The 21,317-nt window shown below is 42.9% G+C and overlaps 1 protein-coding gene across 1 annotated transcript in view; it reads left to right on the plus strand.

Annotated features, from left to right (window-relative positions):
- The first annotated feature begins 3,493 nt into the window (after nucleotides 1-3,493).
- The window catches only part of LOC122371450 (actin, clone 403), a 93,712-nt gene continuing 75,888 nt past the window's right edge, over nucleotides 3,494-21,317 (plus strand). The window contains exon 1 of the mRNA XM_043347790.1: nucleotides 3,494-3,513. The gene's annotated coding sequence lies outside the window, so the exon portion shown is untranslated. The remainder of the gene's footprint in view (nucleotides 3,514-21,317) is intronic.

Raw genomic sequence — 21,317 nt, forward strand, 5'->3', positions numbered from 1 at the left:
ATCTGATCCCACGGATCCTGATCTCGGATCCGTCAGGATCATAGATCCAGCTTTTCAATTTATCGAGAGATCTGTAGGGATCATAGATCCGAGCTTATTTTTTTTTCCTGAGATCTAGTGAGATCATAGATCATCATTTACTTTTTACCAACTCAGAAATCCCAGAAAATGACTTGTTGCAACTCACAAGCGTTCTGTTTTAGATTTTATAGATTTTTTTACTTGTTAAAAAGTAGGTAATGAGGTTTAGTGGCGTCAAAATGCAAATATATATTGTAAAATTATATACCAGCATGACGAGCATTCTGGGACATTTTGATTTCATGGAGACACGATGTGAAGGAACGTCCATCGTGTATTTTACTTGTGCTTGAAGTTACCCCCTCTCTCACCGACACGAATCAGCCCGCCTGAGCACGTGTTGAACAGCACCATGGACTCCCATGCTCATTAGGCGGACTGAAAAGGTTCCTATCACCCATTTTCAGCTCTGCCAGATATTTCCAATGTTTTCTTGTTATATCTGCCATACCTGGGTCCAAAAACTAGAAGTCTAGAAAGGGCAGGTCGAGGATTTTGCTACTGGCGGCCCTGGTGGTGTCTGATTTGCTGTTTTTGTTTCTCCCTGAAGACTGATTCTTCAGAGGATGCACATACGCCAGATGGACGGTTTGAAGGTTATTTATGACTACCAGCTTGTTCGTGCATTATTTAACGTCTTTCTGAGGTATCCCCTTGATGATCGTATGCTTCGAACTGCCTCAATGCTTCAAAATCATCGTTTTGTGTCGTTCCTTACTGAACGGCGGTGGACCATGCGTGCCGATTGGTGGGACATTTTCAGGCTCCACTGGGGCCGAGGCCTTCGGTTAAAAGGGACAAATCATGACACCATACAAAATGTCCCAGATTTATCTATCACGTGCATTGCTTTTTTGCACAAGATTTTTCGATTTAGGGACCACCATTGACGTTTACTTTTTAACAGTTAAAAAAAAAATCACCCTGTATGTCATTGCACGTCATAATCCAAAGTTTCGTGGGCCTTATTGACATAGAAGCACTTGGAAACCTGGTTCCAAATGTTGTGCATGGTGGGATCCACTCAGATCATAGATCCATGTTTTTGGTTTATCGTCAGATCCTTTGAGATCATAGATCCAGATAAAATATTACACAACGGATCCGGTAGGATCATAGATCCGAGCCTGCAGATTGCTTCGAGATCCACTGAGATAGATCCATCACTCGGATCCATGCACTTGTCTGGTTAATGGTTAAATAAATTATCAACAATGCTTTTAGAAGTCAAAGTAGCCTGGCCTTCATCTGAGCCACCTGGATCCGCCTGTCATTACCTCGTTGTAGCCGTGCTTGTCATGTCAAGACGCGCTGCCCATTCTGGACGGCTGCCAGCCGTGCTCCCGGCTCCCGGCGCCGACCCGCCGCCGCGGGCAGCGCTCACCCGAGTCGGGTCAGCAGCTGACCGCTGACCGGCCGGCAGAGGTCAGCGAAGGTCAGCCAACTGCGCACGTGGCTGAACGATATGAAGCGCTACTGGGCAGCGCTAAAAACTTATCAAAGGGATGCAGATTTGAAATTATTTCTTACGGAATATTGATTTGGATAATTGTAGATATATTTAACTCTTATTCATCATTATTGCTTCAAAAAGATATAGGCTTTCTCGCTTTAAGATATAGGCTCTTCTCGCTTTAATGCCTCAAATCATCGACATAAGGTGATAAAGTATGGTGTTGAATTGTACACATAAGGAGTTGGTGTCATATTACTGGATTAATTGTCATATTTAGATATCGTTTATTACTCATTTTAAATGGGTACCTAGCTGCTACCTAAATTGACGGTGTAGGTCGACCGTACCTACTATCGTGGTTAGGATAGTTATCGCTTTTAATTGAACATTTATTGGACATAGATTAAACACATAAGAAAGTTGTCATTTAAGTTGTGTTCAAAGCTGTGCCCTTTACAATCCCAGTTGATTTAACATCCTTATGGAAGACTGTTTGGCGGAGCGGTTCTTGAACCCTGCGTATGCGGACATTCGACGGGAGGTGTCGCGCATAATTAACGCATGTCGCCCACCACATGTCGCGCATAATTAACGTTTTGCCGAAATTTTGAAAGTGTTCATTCTTTTATTGACTTGGTGGATTTATCAAATAAGTGATTTGCAACGTCGTTGGACGACATTTGAGGTAAGAATCATGGTAAGAAATTTCTACGTTAATTTCTTACTCCTATATGTGCTGTAAGGCCTTCGCTATTTGTGTTGGTCTTTGGCAACGGAGCACTGAGCAGGATATTAGAATTTCACAGATGAGTTGTGTTGACTATAGGAAGCGTTTGGCTGTCACTGCAAGTCGTTGATGAAGTGACACTTTTTTCGGTACTGCTTCGGTAAGTAAACTTTTTTCCTACATGCCGGGGTATGTCTTAAGCACAGCACGAGCCGGGCAGTAAAACTATGACCAAGAAACTGTCGGTGTCAAAATGCCATGTTATTTGATAGGCCGGGCAGGAAACAAAAGTTTACTGCCCGGGTTTACTGCCCAGGGCAATGACCTCTAAACTACAGTTTATCGCATTAGCCCAGAGGTATAATTGACAGGGAATGTATAATTGACATCATTATTGCATGATATTTGCCGCGTAAAATTAGAAAACTAACTTTTTTTGGTAAAAAATATCTGCTTTGTTTATCAATGGTTTTGAAATATTTTTTATCGGTTACAAAGGAAATTATGGTAAGATATGCGCCTATTAATCGAAATCCGTTATCGCTTGTTGTCTTATCTTCGTTTGATATGTTCACTGATACCTCGGGCCTAGGTTATTGCGTTATTATTTGACAGTTGTAGTGTAGTCCTTTCCTCGAAACAAACATGTAAAATATGGAAAATATAATGTATTTCACGAAAGTTTAGCCATAGGGCATCAACAAAGTACGATTTCATAAATAAAGAATAGATTCTTGCAAGAGCACTGGAAAATTCACGTTTACTCACTAGGAATATTATACCTTCCTCTTGTTCTTATGTCGTGGCAAATTTTTCATGTGTTGTTCAGCAGAAATTGTCCGAACCATGAAGTAAAAATTACGGAGCATGATTATCATAAATTGCAAGTCTTATAAAAAATACTTAACATAACCCTCATGCTCAAAGACATATAAAACAAAACGAAGCAGGTCGTATGCCTACATAATTCTAACGCATTGTCTTTTTACAACCTCGGTTGGTTTAATTTTTTAGCTGTCGTTTTATAAAAGTTGAATAAGTTTTTGGTTCTTCAATAAACGGACTTAGATTTGTACCATAGGCTGTAACAGGTCGCCGTTATTAATTCGCGCTCATGAAATATTTTCGCGCTCATTTTGCCGCTGTTTTGAAAGTGTTAGTTTTATTTCTTGTCATTACAAATTTACCTATCAAGTATCAAGTGAGTGATTTGGAACAAGATGGGGCCTGCAGGGAGGCAAGAACTATGGTAAGATAGCTTTCATGGTGTGTCAAAAGTGGAAATAGCCGGTGCGCCGTCTGGCAACCCGGCAGCCCGCCGCCATAGGGAAATTCATGCTTTTTGTCGTCTTTTTGCTCCTTATGAGTCACTTGATCTAATTAGAGCTTAACTAGGAACGAGGCGGGTCACTTGGACGTATTCGGGAGCCGAATACGGTGTTTTGGAGCCAATACCTGGGAAACCCTACCCGCCCAATGCGAGTTTTTAAGAGTCTGCATGCCTAAATTAACGTTGAGCGCGGCCGTTTTCGGTCGGTTTTCCCCGACCTTGTGGCGAAATCGCCTTATTTATTCAACCAGGGTGGGCTAATTTGCTTAACTAGGAATGAGGCGTTGAAGAGAATTATTCAAGGAATAGAGCTGTGCAAAAATATTTTTTGTATTGTTTAAACTGTATCCGCCCTCGAACGATAAACATTGTTGAACCATCAGAAACACAGCCCTTGGAATGCGTTTGGACTTGGCTGGATCTAATATTAGCGAGTATCTGCTTATGCAGTTTCGTGGCTTACACAGTACGGACACAAGCATACATACTTCCTGCCCTTGGTTATTCCTCACTTGAATGAAAATTTTGCTATAATAACTATTCCAAGCAGTTAACAGGTTTTAGTGCAGTGCCAAGTCGGAACCGTTCAGCGCCGCGCCAGTCTCCCAGGCGGCGCGTACTACGGCCGCCGCCGGCCGCGCGCCGCCGCTCTGGCAGGGTGTTTGACTTCATATCTGTGTTGCTAGAAAAATTGTGGACCGATTTACTTGATTCTTGCATGAAAAGATCTGCCATTCAATTCTTAGCAGATAACGAAAATTTGACGTCAATTGCACGATCCGCTGCCTATATTGTGGTACTGCCATCTATTGACAAGGCTGGCGAACTAAAGCCGGGCGGCTATTTCCACTTTTGACACACCATGACGTACATTTTTCTTACTCTTTAGTCTTAAACGTGCTCATGTCTTCGCTTGATGTGATGTGTTGGATTTTAATAATGGAACAGGGTGTTATAAGTTGCATACTGCGTAGATAAGTTTTGTTTCCATGGGAAGTGTTTGTTTGGCTGCCAGGGCTTTTACTGGTGCTGCAAAGTGCAAGCCGTTGAAGTGGCACTACATGTAGGCACTGTTTTTCGGAGATGAAAAGGTTAATCGTATAAGCTCCCCTCCTTCTGTTTCTTCCTCGAAGTACTTATTGTCGCCTCCCCTGTTATGAAATAGTTGCAACGTATTTTCACCATAAAACGAAACATCATAGAAAAACATGCTATGTGACAGAAACTTAAATATATTGCAAATGAATAATAACTCACTCAGAACAAAGCAGAAAAGATCTGTGTTGTTTTTATAAAGATGTAATTTATTTCTAACATCGGTTACTTTTTATTCAAGGCGTCCGCTTTTTCGAAGCATTTGCTTTTTGTTTTGTGTACGAATTTATACCACCGTAGGCGTTGACAACTCGCCGTTATCAATTCGCACTTTATATGGCGCAAATTTAATATTTTGGTGTTTTTGAAGAGGTGATTTTTCATTGACATTACAGATTTATCTACTGAGTAATTTGCAAGAAAACTTACTGAGTGACATTGGATTATGCATGGTAAGATATCTTTACCTTTTTTCTCGTTCATATGCTGTTAACTCTGCCTCCAGGGGTGTAGGATCGCAAAATAGGTTGGGGGGGCTGAACCCCGGACGGCAGCCGGCGACGAAAGGTGCTGACCGGGGGGGGGAGGGAAAAACCAGCAGTGGAAAAGGTGTTGACCAGGGGGGGGGGGGTGGACCGTGGTGGTGAAAAGCGCGTCTATGACTTGAGTGATATGACTTAATCTCTCCCCCTGGATCCAAGCTCAGGCTGATAAAATAAGGCGTAGATATTTATATTCCGGCTCAACGTTTTGCAACCAGGCATTTTACAGTGTATGTTCCCGCTCTTTTCAAATGCAAGGTGATGCCACTAACACGGTATATGTATGCTCTTCTTATTTAAGGCTGATAAGAGATTCAATTTCTTGATTGATTCAATATTTAGATTCCTATCCCCTAGTTTGGCAAATAAGTGTTTTAGGGGCTCCTTAGAGGAACCCTCACTTCCCTAAAATCTAGGTACTCATTTTTCACCAATCACCCACTTCATTTCGGAAGGGTCAAGTTTTTGTGTAAAGATTGTAGACTGTTTAATGGCTCCCTTTTGGCTGTTTCAGGGACCACCTCGACTACTTCTTGGGCCACGATAGCGGTATCGACAAAGTAGGCGATCGTGATCGGTAAAGCAGGACCGTCACAGTACAATTTCTGTTGTATAATTTCGCAAACCCCCGCATTCTGCATATCATTGGAAGCATAATTTTATTTTTAAAGTTGTAGGTCGTGTAGCCACACGAATACTCCCAAAATGCACGAAACAACTGCAGGCACCTACCTAGGATTTGGGCCAGGGGGGGGGGGGGGGGCGGAGGATCCCGGGGGGCCTGCTCTCTCAGAGGGCAGGGGAGGATCATAGGCGAACGTTTTTTTTTGTGCGGGGGGGGGGGGGGGGTTACAGGTCGGCCGACATGCCGGGTCTGATGGATGAATTCTGACGACCGGGGGAGGGGGAGCGAGTATGTCGAGATCAAAAGGCACTTTGTCTTCGTCGTTTCTAAGATGAAGCTTTATCGTTATAAGTCACTGGGCTCAGTAGTTTTAGTTAAATCCACCCATACAAGTACGTCGCCACGGATTTCTTACTGGGGGGGGGGGGGCGTATCGACCGACTTAAAAAACCCAGAAGTTGATATTGTTACCGCACTTATAGCCTAATGCATTAGTTTAGTAACATACAGTAGCGATCTCTCTTATTGACCTGTTTATGAATCGGCGGCGCGAAGCGCGGAGAAAATTTGGAAAAAAAAAACATTTGTCAAAACACAGCTCCAAAACACAAATTGTACGACCGTTTTAGCATGCTAGTACAAGCCGGAGTTCCTTAACAGTACACATATGAATTTTGATTCAATTTGACACGGTTGGTGTTATTACAGTCACGATCTTTCTTATTGATTGGTGCTATGAATCGGAGGCGCGGAGCGCCGAGAAAATTTGCAAAAGCATTTGTCAAAACACAGCTCCAAATCACAAATTTTACAACTCTTTCAGCATGGTAGTACAAGCCGGAGTTCTTTCACACTCCACAGTGCACATATGAATTCCGATTCAATTTGACACGGTTGGTTGGTGAAATTACAGTCACGGTCTCGTATTGACCTGTACGTACAAAAATTTGCAAAAAAAATCAAAACACAGAGACGTGGTCCTCTCTACAGAGGACCACCTCTCTACTGCGGGCCTCCTCTTTTCACAGGGCCTCTCAACTACAGAAGGCCTCTCTACAGAGGACTAAGTCCTCTGCGGCGGACTTCCTCTTTACTGAGGGTCTATCCCTTTCAGAGGGCATCCTTTCTTCAGAGGGCCTCCTCTCTTCAGCGGGCCTCCTCTCTTCAGAGGGCCTCCTCTCTTCAGAGGGCCTCCTCTCTTCAGAGGGCCTTCTGCTTTCAGGCGGTCTGAGGTCTCCTTTCTACAGAGGGCCTCCTCTCTACACAGGGCCTTCTTTCTACAGATGGTTTCCTCTCTACAGAGGGTCTCCTCTACAAAGGGCCTCCTTACTACAGAGGGCCTCCTCTCTAAAGGGGCCTCCTCTCTACAGAGGGCCTCCTCTCTACTGAGGAGTAAGAGGGACCCTAGCGGTCAGACACAGAAACTAGCGGTTATTCACAGGAGGCCCCAGTAAGAAGTAAGAGGGAGCCTAGCTGTCAGGCTGGTCAGAGGCCCTGAATGTCCTGACGTGATTTTTGGGATTCCCTTGAATTTCTTTCGCCTCCGACGTGATTTTGGCCCCATGGCCTTCGGCCCACGGGGGCCTCCTGAAAACCCCAAGGGGAGGGGGCCCGTCCGCCTCCCTTGGGTACGTCCCTGAACAATTGACCTCATCGTCCGTCCTACCGTCCGAGTTCCACCCACATGGCCTTGCTTGCACCCACCCCTACCTAAACAAACGAAACGAAGCTGTCGAGTGTCGCGCCTTTGTTTTGTTGGACGCCGGTGAAAACAGGGCGCCGGAGGGCATATTAGTCACGTGACATTTGGAACTGCTCCCGCTCCAAGGGCCTTCTATATGCCAAACGTCACGTGTAAATTTCACGAACCTTGATCAAATCGCCCCAGGCGCCCTGTTTTCACCGTCGTCCGTTTTGTTGTGTGTTTTTTTTTGCTGTTTTCTGCGCCGCTTTAGCGTGCGTTCGGCATCCGGAAAATATTATCGTTTGGATATTCTCGGCCGGAAAATTATTGGTGAGCGCCTATCTTCAGTATGTCTCGTTATCGCGATACCGAACGTAATCCCCGATAATTATCGCTGATCCCGGATAATTTTCCCTGATTATTCGGATGCCGAACGCACGCATAGTAACATCCAAAGGTTTTGTGCTGTATCGTCAGCTGATTATGCCTATACGATGGCGTCAAATTCCGTAAAAAGGATTTGGCCTTCTGAAGGCCAAATAAGATTCTTCTTCTGAAGGCCAGAAGAGATATCTTGGAAAAAGATGAAAAAACAGTTAAAAATTAGTGAACGTGCAACTTTCTTTCACCAAAAAGTTTAAAGATAATGCCTGTTTATTTTTATTCATTATGACGTTATCATTTAAATTTGACATAATCATAAACATAATCACCTGACGATATTTCACCGGCCTTGATTTCACCTCTATTTTACTAGTCTTGTTACAAAAACAACCGATGCATTTTATTTTCGCGACGGGTGTGTGGTCGTTTGAAGCTGCTGCGCGCCCTAACTCTTCAACAACAACAAGTGTGGTCGTTTGTGTGCATATTGAGAATAAAATTAGCTTTCGAGTGATATGCAGAATGCTTGGTTCTTGTAAAATTCCGCAACCGAAATCGCTTGGTGACGCCTGCTGTACTGGTGTTCTAACATGCTGACCAATTGATTATTTCAGGTTTGCTAAAACCACAGTTGATTTCTATATGTATGAACCTTCCTGGTTTTGTTTTCCTAGTATGTTCATTCTAATGACTCGAAAGTCATTTTATAAATTAAATTTACTCCCTCCATTGCAATGCACATTTTCAAAGCCCCCACTTAGTTTTCAGGCCAAAATTGGGTAGTCACTAGTCGTAAAGCAGAGAGGCGCTATTCCCAGACTCCAGAGATGCTTTCTAATCGGACCAAACCAAACCAAACCTGACCTAACCTCACCTACGACAAAAAAAGTGCAACCTACAACCTACAACTTATAGCCTAACCTACAGCGCCTCTACTTGGTTGCAAAAAGAAATGTGACGCCTGCTTTTCTACTACCCAAAATTGTACCATTTAACCTTGCCAAGTTGAGCTTTCTTTGATTTGTCCATATTTTATAATGTTGGGGGGGCTGCCTGGCAAGTTGGGGGGGCTGACCAGCAAGTTGGGGGGGCTGAAGCCCCCCCAACTGTATAGGATCCTACGCCCCTGTCTGCCTCCTTTTAGTGTTGCTAATAGACCTTGGGAAATTTAGGTAATCTAGTTTGAATGCTGAATATGTTATCATTAAACGTCGATGTAATGTTGACATTGGGTCGTTTGCATCTGACAATTTGTGCGTCTAGCTAGTATCGTTAATGTCTTTATATGCTTATTTTGATCCCGTTAGTTCAATGGTCTTTAAGAAAAATACGAAGGTACAAATACTTGGCACTAGCTGACACTGAACAAAGTAGCTGTTACAGTTCCGTCGATTATTTGTGTCGACACTTTGAAACTTTTCCCTTTTCTACCCTATCTTTGAGATAGCAGCATTCTGAATGTCCACCTATACTACTATATCCAGTTGGTTTCCGCCGCACGTTGTTTCATATGTTTTTGGTTGAAGTCGTGCGTTTTCATCAGCGCGGCGCGTTTTTAAGCTTGTTTTGCTGATTGAGTTTTGACTAGTGCTCATGCAAGCTGTTGATTAAGTGACACTTTTTGTCGGTGCTGTTGGAATGTTCCTCGGTAAGTAAAAGGGACAGTGGTGAGTTCCTTTGCTCCTGGTTATTGCCTTTGACCCATCTTCCCTCTATCAGGTGTCCTGCAGTGCTAAGCACAACTAACTCAAATTAGACAAATAGTAAGGCATTCACAAAAAAGTAGCATAATGCAATTCAAGTATATATAACAAACATTGAAAACAGAGGAGATCGCTGTGTGTATTTTTGATGAGTTTGGAATGAAGGTCGGTTTTTGAATTTTCTGGGTTAATGACACCTTTTTACGCGTTTTTTAATTTTTTTTTAAGCTGAGCGCCATTATTTCGCGTACATTTATCATTTTGTTGATATTTTGGAAGATTTTGGAAGAGGTAATCCTTCTTTAATTGGCGTGACTGAATAAGCAAGTAAGTCATTTGCAACAAGGTTGGAAGACGTCGGAGGTAAGAATCATGGTAAGAAAGTTCGATGTGCATTTCTTACTCTTTGGTATTGTCAGGTCTTAGTTTGTTGTGTTGTAGCTCTAAGATAGCGGAACAGTGTATTATAACTTATAAGTTGCATTGATAAGTTGTGTTGACTAGGGAGTGTTTGGCTGCCTGAGTTTTGGCTAGTGCTGCAGGCTGTAAATGAGCTCTGACTCGTTGATCTGACTCTGGACTCGTTGATCCTGAAAGTAGATTTTGTAGTGGTTAAAAAAAGGTTAGTGATAGGTTTCCCTGATCATGTTCTTCTACGTACCCTTTGTTGTCTGCACTGGCGTTGAAAGCATCGAAGTTGAATTATAAAACGAGAATAATAAGCATTAGCACAAGACAAGTCATTTATAATTTCGTCACATTACACTGCAATGCAAATAAATATGTGCAAATAACTAAATTGAGCAAACAGAAAACAAAAGAGATCGGCTATCATTATCGAAATTTGTATGCTTTTACAGCGTCGGTTGATCAAACTTCTTTTAAGACGTTTTTGATTGTTTTGAGTCTTTTGCTCACGGGCGTGTCATAGGAAACGTCAACAGCTACAGTTCTTATTTCGTGCATATTGAGCACTTCGTTGGCGTTTTGGAATAGGTAATTCCTTTATTGACGCGGTGAATTTATCTATAGTGAGTGATTTGCAACAAGTCTGGACGACATTGGACTCATGCATGGTGAGGTGGTTTTAAATTTTTACTCCTTTACCTATATGCTGTCAACTCGCCTTTTATTAGTGCTCCTAACAGACCTTGGGAAGTTTAAGTGAGGTTAGATTGAATGTTGTGTATGTATTGATTGTTGAGCTTGAAACATCCATTTTATGTTGCAAGGGGGTTGTTACAACTTACGGATGACTACTTGTGCGTTTAGTTGGCACATCTAATGTCTCTAGGATGGTCTAGGTAGGTTACGTTACTTCAATGGTCTTTTTTTTGTTGTTGAAAACATGGGTAGTAGAGTATACTGTATAGAGGTAAAGATTGAAATAGTGAGTAGAGGAAATAAAACATTGTGCTGACACTCATTGAATTTTGTCAGCTATTCGCGCTATTTATTGAGTAAGTGAGTTGAGTTTTAGTAAAGGGCACCTTTATGTACCTTCAGTCAGTTTCGGCTCTAAATTCACATCATTTGATCCTGGACCCCCGCGTTTTTTAACGCTCTGAGTTTTAAGCTTGGTATTACTGGCTGGGTCGTTAAATCGTGCTGGGGGCCACTGATGAGGAGATAGTCTAGTTGTCGGCGTCGAGGGAGTTTTTCGGTAAGTAAAATGGTTTTGGGTGAGTTTCCTTCAACACAAGTTCCCTCTCGCACGTGTTCCCTCTCATCCATGTTCCCTCTCACCATGCTCCCTCCGTTTTGAGTTTCGTCTGAAACGTGTTCCCTCTTTTTTCATTTTTTTCCAATCAAATTTTTTCCTCATTTTTCTCAGCCCCTTGTTCCCTCTGGGCTCTGACACATGTCCCCTCTGACAATTGTTCCCTCCAAACCCTGCTCCCTGTGACAATGTGCCCTCTGCAGCGTATGTCCCTTCGACGCATGTTCCCTCTAACACATGTTCATCTGACCCTTGCTCCCTCTAACACATGTTCCCTCCGACACATTTCCCTCCGTGAGCGCGGGAAATACGGCCCCCGAGAAGTCAGGAGGCGTTCCTTGCGGTTCGTCGCGGTCGAGTCGTGCTAATATGGTGAACTTTTCGCTATTGGTGATTGATGGTGAAGTGATTGTGTGAGTAGTGGTGAAGTGATAAGTGCGGTGCTGGTGCCAAGCGGTGCGCGACAGTGTTGCCGTGATAAGTGATAATTCTGCCAACTGGAAGACCGATTGGTGACTTAGTTGGAGTGACCAGGTGAGTTACCGATCTGTCAGTGAGTGACATGAGTGTGTTTTGTGAGTGAAAATATATGGTGAAGATCTTCCACTGGAAAGAAAAAACTTTAACCGATATCATTTCTCGTTTCAGAATCTTCAATTTTCTACGATGGAGCTGGAGCGCTTCGGATCCAGAATGGTCAGTCCGTTCCAGTTTCACACTGGAACGGTAATTCATTTTCTATCGTGTTCGCTGTTTTAGTGTGTACGGCGGGTCCAGATGAGCTGTTATTCAGTGTTTCAAATTTGGACTAGCGTTTGCCATGATAAAATAAAAATGACTGAATAATGTCTTTTGGAGTGAACTTGCTCGCATGTTTTAGATTTGTACTTAGATATTAATAATAATTGGCTTATTGAATATTGCTTCCTAAATGTAGAAATATTCAGTGAAGTTCAGCTTGCAATTTGAATGCAAAGTAATTTGTTGCTAGCTTTATACTTGTCTTTATTGGTTAAGGGTGATTTATTTTGCCTATTTCTTTAACATTCCGGTGTTAAGCATAAAGTTAACGTAACCTGGCCTTGATCTCAGCCACCTGGATCCGCCTGTCATTGCCTCACTGTAGCCGTGTTTGTCATGTCAAGACGCGCTGCCCATTCTGGACGGCTGCCAGCCGTGCTCCCGGCTCCCGGCGCCGACCGGCCGCCGCGGGCAGCGCTCACCCGAGTCGGGTCAACAGCTGACCGCTGACCGGCCGGCAGAGGTCAACGAAGGCTCAGGTCAACGCCAACGACGCATATGGTTGAGCACTACAAACTGCTGATGGCCTGGGATATACATTGATTAGAGGAAGGCACGTTAGAAATTACTTCTTGTTTAGAAGCATTTAAAAAAGTAGATAAGGATAGCAGTTTCCACGACGGCTATCTGGTTCACAGTTGGTACACATTTGGTCAGATTTGGTGCAGATTTGGTCAAATTAGGCTCAGTGTGCTTCTTCGTAGCTATTAGCTAGGGTTGCGCTAATTGCGTATAAGCCTTCTTTGTCGCACTATTGGACATTAGTCGACTAACCACTAAAATGATTTCATAATTTGAAAATATTTGTTGTAAAAGAGATTAGACACATATTTGGTTAAATTAGTTGCATTCGCCAGATAAAGCCCGACCGTGGAAACGGCTAATTAATATCATCAAATAAGAGAAACATAACTTAACATTTCACGACACTCTAACGCAAACAAATTAATGGAAATGGATATCACTCTTTTAAAATAAATAAAAAACTGATCAGATTTGCAGTTTTGAAGGACTCGCATTTTGTAACTTCGTTTGACTATTTTCTTTAATTAAGAGTCGATTTTTCGGAGCGCTTTTTAAGCTTACGGAAATTAACGGGCGCACGGCTGCAGAGACGTTGCTCGCTCACGGCGATCATTTGCGGCGGAGAATCAACATTTTGGGTGCTGCAAGTCTCTGATGAAGTCTCATTTCTTTTCGGCGCTATTTGGCAGTTCTACGGTAAGTAAACTGGTTTGTGGTGAGTGTCTTCCTCTTTTTCCTCGAAGTTCCCTTCCCTCAATCACCTGTGACCTGTCCTGGTGTTAAGTGCAAGTAATACTCTTACCATGAAGCAAAAATAATCAAGGATAATGCCACAACATCATAGCAGCATAATAATTTAACATCACACATACAAATAAATACACCTAGGTAAATAGATATGCAATATACTATAGACCACAAGTCTGTCGGGGTGGCTTATGCACACAAATAAGACGTGTTTAGTTTTCGAATCTTTTACATTTTTCTAATGTTAGTTGTTTTGATTTATTTGCGCAGTCGGTTTTTAAAGCACTGTCTAGCCTTTTGCTTAAGGACGAATTGCGAGAGAAGGGAGCATTTTGCCGCTGTCATTCCGCGCATATTTAAACATTTTGTTGCGGTTTTGAAAGTGTACATTCTTTTGTTGCGGTGGCGGATTTATCAAGTGAGTGGTCTGCAACAGGACTGGGCGATATTGGACTCTTGCATGGTAAGATCGCTCCTCGTTTTTCCTCGTCTTTGTGCCGTCAATTTTTTTTTTCCACTGTGCTTGACTTTGGAAAGAATAGCTTATGCACATTTGATTCTATGTTGAGCGTATACACCTTTTTACGCCCAATTTAGGCGGAAGTGCACACATTTCAGTAATAGTGCAGGTGATTTCGACGGTTCGGCATAGTGCCTTCATATATTGAATCGCGGCACGATATTCGTCATTGTGCACCCCACTCCGTCATAGTGCAGTTATAAGTGGCTCAGGTTCAGACATATTGGACTTAGTGCAAATAATAATTCGTCAGGTTAATTCAAATTCGACATACGGCATGTGCTTACGGCAACGTTCAAATAAATCCAGCACGGTATAAATAAGCGATTATGTAAACAAATCTCACCTTCCTACGCAACTTAAGCCCTCAGCAAAGCTCTGGAGCTAATGAAGAATGTGGGATGTCACGTGAACGTGAAATGCGCTACACCTTTTTACGGCCAAATATAGAAATAGTGCACACAGTTCAGTATAATAGTGCAACCGATTTCGACAGTTCGGCATAGTGCACCTCTAGTTCGGCCAAGTGCATGATATTCGGTAATAGTGCACACGTTTCAAATGAAGAGCAATCAATTTAGAAGATGGTGCGTTCAAATTCAATGAGCCGTAGGTTCAATTTCGTCATAGTGCACGGTTTCGTCATGTGGCCTGATAGTCGGCGTCCAGCAAAGCGATTTAGGCGATGTTCAAGTGAATTCGCTGCTGGATTGGGAAAATATTTTTGAAAGCCCCTATCTGCCTGTCAAGAGTAGCGTGAATCTTGGTCAAAAACCTGCTCAAATGTAGTTTCAGCTCTCAGGAATTAACTTATCATTAGTCTCGCTCTAAGAACTCGGTGACACGGTCGAGTGGCGGTCACGTGGCATTCAGGGCTTCTGAATCGGGTGCATTAACTTCGTTGCTGGTTCAAAAAGATCAGAAATGCTATGGATTCTTGTTATCGCCTTTCAGCATCATGGCGAATTTGATTGAACAAAGCCGAAAAAATATTGCTCATGCCGAATATATAAGCACCCGACGAATTATGTGCACTATGTCTTATATGATTGAAGCTAAGGCACCCAGATGAAACATTAAATACCCTCTACCTTTTGCATCCAGAGCAGTGCAGCTGGCTACTTGACTTTTTTGCGTTGCTGACTGACTACGAGTGTCATTGGAGGCTCAGGTAGCGTGAAATGTCAAATAAAAATTGTTATTACTTATTTATGCAATGCCGTGTTACTGAACAGTGCCTAAATTACATGCGGGACCCCGAAATCGAAACGATCTGACGAATAATGTGCGATATGTCTAATATGCCTGAACCTGGGTCACTTTAAACCTGCACTATGACGAAATGGCTGCAATATGGCGAATATCGTGCCGCGATTCAATATATCAATGCACTATGCCGTACTGTCGAAATCGCCTGCACTATTTTTGAAATGTGTGCACTGCCGCCTAAATTGGGCCTTTTCATTACATTCATTAAAATCTCATTAATTTTCATTAGCAGTAAAATTTCAATAATTTAGTAAAATTTCATTAGCAGCTTGTTTGAACAGCACCACGCTACACTTGATGAACAGCAAGAGCGTTGTCAAAAATATTTTCTAGATGGGGCACCGAATTCGCTTGAAGGTTAACTAAATTGCTTTGCGGTACGCCGAATACCAATGCATATGACGAAGCAATGCACTCTGGCGAAACTGAAATCGCAACTACTGAAAATGAATGCATTCTCTTTTAAATTGCTTGCACTGTTTCGGAGCCGTGTGCACTATTACTGAATTTCATGCACTCGGCCCAAGAAGCGGTGCACTATGCCGAACTGTCGAAATGGTTGCACTATTTCTGAACTGTGTGCACTATTTCTATATTTGGCCGTAAAAAGGTGTAGATGCTTAATATCACGTACGTAATATCAGATGGTTCACACTTTACGGGGAAGTTTTCTACACATGTCAGCCTAGCTAGGGTCTTATAATAGTTGGCATCATGAACGTTTCTAAGCTAATGTTCATTCAATAGTTTCATCTATTAAAGGGAAAGTATCACCATTTTGATGAAATTTGACATTGCATAGGCCCCACCTTTCTGGTCTGGGAACTGAAGACCGATCCTTGAAGCTCCACACCGTTATCCCGCTATCGCCGCTCAAAGTACGAAAGGTGTACTACACTTTGAATCGTGCTTCACTATCTTCACTGTTTAAATGTTTGCGCCGTTTTGAATTGACCGCCAGTAATAAAACTTTTACCCTGGTCATTTCATCAAATTTTATAAAGCCAAAACGTTTTTCGCACTTATTCATCACCGTTAACCCTCGCCGGCACAGGCCATTTTGAGTCCTTCGACGGCACAAGGGGGGGGGGTACGACCCCCCTCGCGTTTGGCCCCTGATCGAGCTAGAGCTTCGCGGAAAAACGAGCGTGTTGCCCGTCACGAGAGGAAGCCGATGATACCCAATTTTAAGGTCCTAGGTCATCGGGTGACCTTCCAGGTCAGGTCAATGACCCGAAAACCGGGAAAATCGGGACCTGTTAGAAAGTCGTAAAGTGTGGCTGCTATGTGGTTTTCCGGGGTGCTGATCACGAATATCGTGTTAGTTTTGATCAGAGATGATGTCTTTAAGCATTTAGGCCAGGTCGGGTCAGGTCAGGTCAGGTCAACCGGTAGGGGTTGTGACGGGCATTCGTAATACGTGTCAACCGCCTCGGACAGCTTCGTAACATGTTACGAAGGCACCAAAACTACTTCGTAAATGTTCAAATGGTTGCTAAATTCGAATTCAGCTCCAAAAACTAGCCTAAAAACATGTAAAACTCGAAAAGTGAACCGAGGTCACCCGAGGTCACCAAAGGTCAATGACCTGACCTGACCTTCAGGTGACCTTGACACCCACCCTAATGCATGGGAGCAACATCAAATCACATGTTTGAACGTTTGAAACCACGAAAAGCTTGCAAACGCGCGGCTAATGCGAGCCGACATGCGCCGAACCGCGATTTCGGCCAAACATGGTCACAGAAAAGAGGTCACAGGTCAAAGGCCATTGGGGTCAGGGTCATGAAATTTTCAGGGTAGGTGTAAAATTGATCAATGCGAGGGTACTGAAAGTTTCGTCGCTATCGGCCGCTTTTTACGCGAGTTATTTGCGAAAAACCTTGGGGGGGGGTGCATCAACTGTGCCGGCGAGGGTCGTAGGCAGTTTTCGCTGTTTCCTTCGGATTCTAGCGGCTCAACAAAGGAATTCCTCCAGCTTGAATCACAATCTCCCTCCAATGTATGACGTTTATGTATGACGTCATCTGATCTGCTAAAAGTACTTCACATTTGCTTCAAGTACGAGAATATTGTCACGTGATATCTTCTGGGCAATGCCTAATGCTGCCTTTCCCTAACGACAACTCAATCAGAAGAGCGGCCGCGTAAGCGTAGCATCAATAATGTATTATCTGCGCCAGTTCTGTAGTAATTTCGCAGGCTTCCAAAGTGGCGGCCATGCTTGTAGTGGTGGTTCGCTCATGAAAATGACTCGCTCATGAAAAATATTTTTCACCGAGTTCGGTCCTCAAACCATGTTTTTCTGATTCAGAAAAATAAGAAATGCTAGTAAAAAAAAATCAGCTCCATACATTGATTTTTTCGATGATACTGTCCCTTTAATGAGTATTCTGCATATCTTTGTCAGTTCTTGTTATTATTTGTGTGTTAGGGACATGCTTAAGGGCTACTTATGCAAGCTCTCAACATTTAAGTTTGTACAGCCCATGGTAGGCCAGCCCAGGCCATGGTAGGATATAACATATTCCATATACCCTCCTATCAAGTTGTATGTAATGGATTGTATTTAAAATTGGCGGGTTATGGAGTGTTGAGCAGACTTTGCTGAGGTGTTTCTTATCGCGATTTTGGTGCTGCGGCAGTTTTGCGCTCACTTAATTTTGCGGACGCCCGTTAGCCATTGCAAGCAGACGCCATGCCCGAAATACTTTTAAAGATTTGCTTTTGCGACGCGAATGTTTTGCTGCGTACAGCTATCAGTGAAGTGGAAATATTTCAACCAAGATCTAAACAATTTGCTAATGTAAGGTGAAAATATGATTCTTATATTTGTGTGGCTTATGGTCTTTCGTGTTTTTTATGTCCCTACAAACAATATTCTTTTTATTATTTCCAGTTGTTAAAACTATACTCCTTGAATTTAACTTTGTGTTCTACTGTATCATTTTATTGATTGTTGGGCCGGTCAGTCTATCACTTGTTTGAATGCTGGTTTTAATGATAAATATAATTAGAAAGTCTTTGGGGAGCATTTAATGTATCGCTTTGTATGTTTGGTTTGGTTAATGCAGGTTGATGATATTAGCTTAGATTTGATTTGATTTGTTGTTGGAGAAGACTTGATTCCAGGATCAGGATCTATAGCTTGGTCTTTATCTGATTCACTTATGACTAAAATACTACTGGTTTAAAAATGATATAAAAGAATTTGGTTTTGTTGTTTGTTACTTGCTTGACCTAAGTCAGGTAGCTCGGTAGGTAGGCAAGTAGTCACGTAGGCAAAGGGCACTAGATAGGGAGGTAGGCATAGATAGGCCATGATTATAGGGCATCATGGGTTCTGGAAAGTCGTCAGACACCGGCAAGAGTTTGCGATAACCGCTGTTTCGAGGCACGATTAAATGTGTCGCATAATGAACGTTATGTCATCAGACACTCTGCCGGCAAGTGACGACTCTCCAGGGCGATGTCCGCCGTATCCCTCCGGCTCCACGTGCCGGACATCGGGCAACAGGGTGACATCAGGCTGACCTCTTCTTACCTCGTGCTTCACGTGGACAGAAAAATGTTGTCACTTTGAATAGCTGTTGCCATAATTTTGTAGTCTTGTTGATCATTTTGTGAGTCAATGGTAATTTATGAATCATTTCGTGTTTTTTCACATTATGTAAGTCAAATAGCATCGCAGTAAATTGTCAATACCTATCGCTGAAAGGTATTTAACAGCCGTGTGTCATCCTGGCTAAGAGAGGGATAAAAATAAATCAGTTGTTCGTTTCAGAACTTAATACTTATGCAAAGTGAAATGCACATCGTTATGTTCTCACTTTGTGAGAACATTCTGAAAGGAACAACTGATTTGCTTGTATGCATTCTTTACACGAAACTGCGCTCAAAGCCTCAAAATGGTAACGAGTTAACCCGCGCCCCGCTGGGCTATTCAGCCATACGCGCCCTCCTGGGGGGGGGGGGGGCAGATTCTGCCCCCCCCCCCCTGTCTAACTTCCGAACCGATGGTCGTAGAAAGACGGGGAAAACGGCAATCGAAAGCTCTCAACAAAGCGGATCTTAAGAGCCCATTTTTTTTCTTAAGTAGGTCAGAGGCCAGGTCAAGGTCAGGTCAAGGGTACAAAATGCAAGTTTCTACAGTATCGGCCTTGCACCGTAGTTGCCGAACAATGGACTGAGACTAATTGTCCAAAACGTGTTCTTAGACTACCAAAACAATATTCGTTGCATACAATATCATTCAAAGGTCAAGGTCAAGGTCAGGTCAGGTCAGGTCAGGTCACCAAAAACAAAATATAGAAAAGGGCATGTGCGACACATGTTTTATGGGTCATTTTATTCATAGAATTCAATAGGCACACTCAATAAGTGATATGGACCACCTATGGATAAATTTCAGGTCGAGGTCAGGTCATGGTCAGGTCAAGTGAGGTTAAATTTTGAAGTTGGTTGTTAAGGCCTAAAAAGGTGTCTATCTGATGCAGTTTTTCACGGCAAATCGAATGGTGCTATTTTTGCTTCCATACGTGGTCTAGCACTTCCAAAAAAAATCAAAAATTTTGTGTGTCGTGACGTCATAAATTTTTGAATAACTCCCACATTTTTGAACCGATTCTTCTAAAAATTGGTATGTAGTTGCACATAGACCACTTCTGTGACATGTATACCTTTTTTCGATACACGTAAAGTTTTGGATTTTATAATTATTTTCCCAAAAAAGTAAGTTAAAAAATTAGGCCAAAATCCAAAATGTTTAACAAACGGAGATAGCCATTTGATAGACAAAGTAGAATAACGTATAACCTTTTTTGTTACGTCTTGATTCCTTTAAAAATGAAGATGTTAGCGGCGTTTGAAATTTTCCCGTTTTTTTTTAGGCGAAAGTGGCGAACATGACGTCACTAAAACGTCATTTTCTCAAAAAGTTTCCGACGAATTTCGCTCAAATTTCAGGGAACGTGTCAAATTGATGTATGATAAGGTACTGAAAGTTTGACGTCGCTGGCGTAACGCGTTTAGAAGTTATTGGCGAAAAACGGGAGGGGGCAGATTCTGCTCCCCCCCCCCCCACCAGCGGGGCGCGGGTTAACAACAAGCAGTAACATAGACTACTCCATATACGGTACAGTAGTCTATGGCAGTAATAGGTATGTAATATTGACTTGTCTAGTTTATCTTTTACTTAATAAATTTTTCTTGAGCTTTACGTGTAGGATAAAAGCCGATAACTCACGTATGTTAAGTCACGTAAGCCGACGTATTTTATGTAGAGTAAAAGAGATAAAATGGCTCAATGTATTTCTGATCGACCCATAATATGTAATAGGCAATAGTCATATGAATGATATTTGTAGGTAATAGCATAATAAGAGGCGAGCTGTGAAAGGTAAGCGCGTCTACTGCATGGCTGACCCATTCGTAAGGAAACGTTGAATGTTTGTGATTACAAGGCTTCCTATGTGTTTTCCAGCACACCAGAACATGGTCGAAAACATGCACGTGGCAGCTCGGAGCGTCTTCAAAGCGGGGCTCGTCTGCAGAAGCACGGGAAGTTCCGACCGATAGCGCCTGTCGCCGCCGCGGTCTCCGTCTCCCGTGCCGCCCAGACTGAGTGCCGGGACGGTGCAGATGGACATCCTCGACTTCTGGAATGTCTACTGTCTACCCACCGTATCGTGGAAACCTTTGTTAGCTTGTGAAATATAACGAACAGTTTCAGTGTCATTTGCTGTTAATCATGCGAATATCGATGAGGGATACCTAACTAGAGTCATGCCGTCGTTTGGCCGCGAGCGTTACTCTAACCGCCAGAAATCATTCCATCATATCCCAGGCAACCCATTTTTTCTATGAACGCAACGAGGCACTAATTTAGTACCGTGTGCACTCACTGTGCACTGTGCAGTGTGCACATTGTCACGTGCGCGTTCTATAACGACTTCTCGCGAATGCGAGACGCCGGAACCGGCGGTCGGAGACGCCGGATGAGCGATTCAGAGTTCCGGTTGGCTCTAGATCACAGCTATCACCGTCGACTCGGGTCCCTGAGCGACGACAAAGTCCAGACAGAGGTGGGATCAAACGGACCCAGTTGGA

This window comes from Amphibalanus amphitrite, unplaced genomic scaffold, assembly GCF_019059575.1.
Source record: "Amphibalanus amphitrite isolate SeventyFive unplaced genomic scaffold, NRLGWU_Aamphi_draft 001246F_arrow, whole genome shotgun sequence".
Lineage (NCBI taxonomy): Eukaryota > Metazoa > Arthropoda > Thecostraca > Balanomorpha > Balanidae > Amphibalanus > Amphibalanus amphitrite.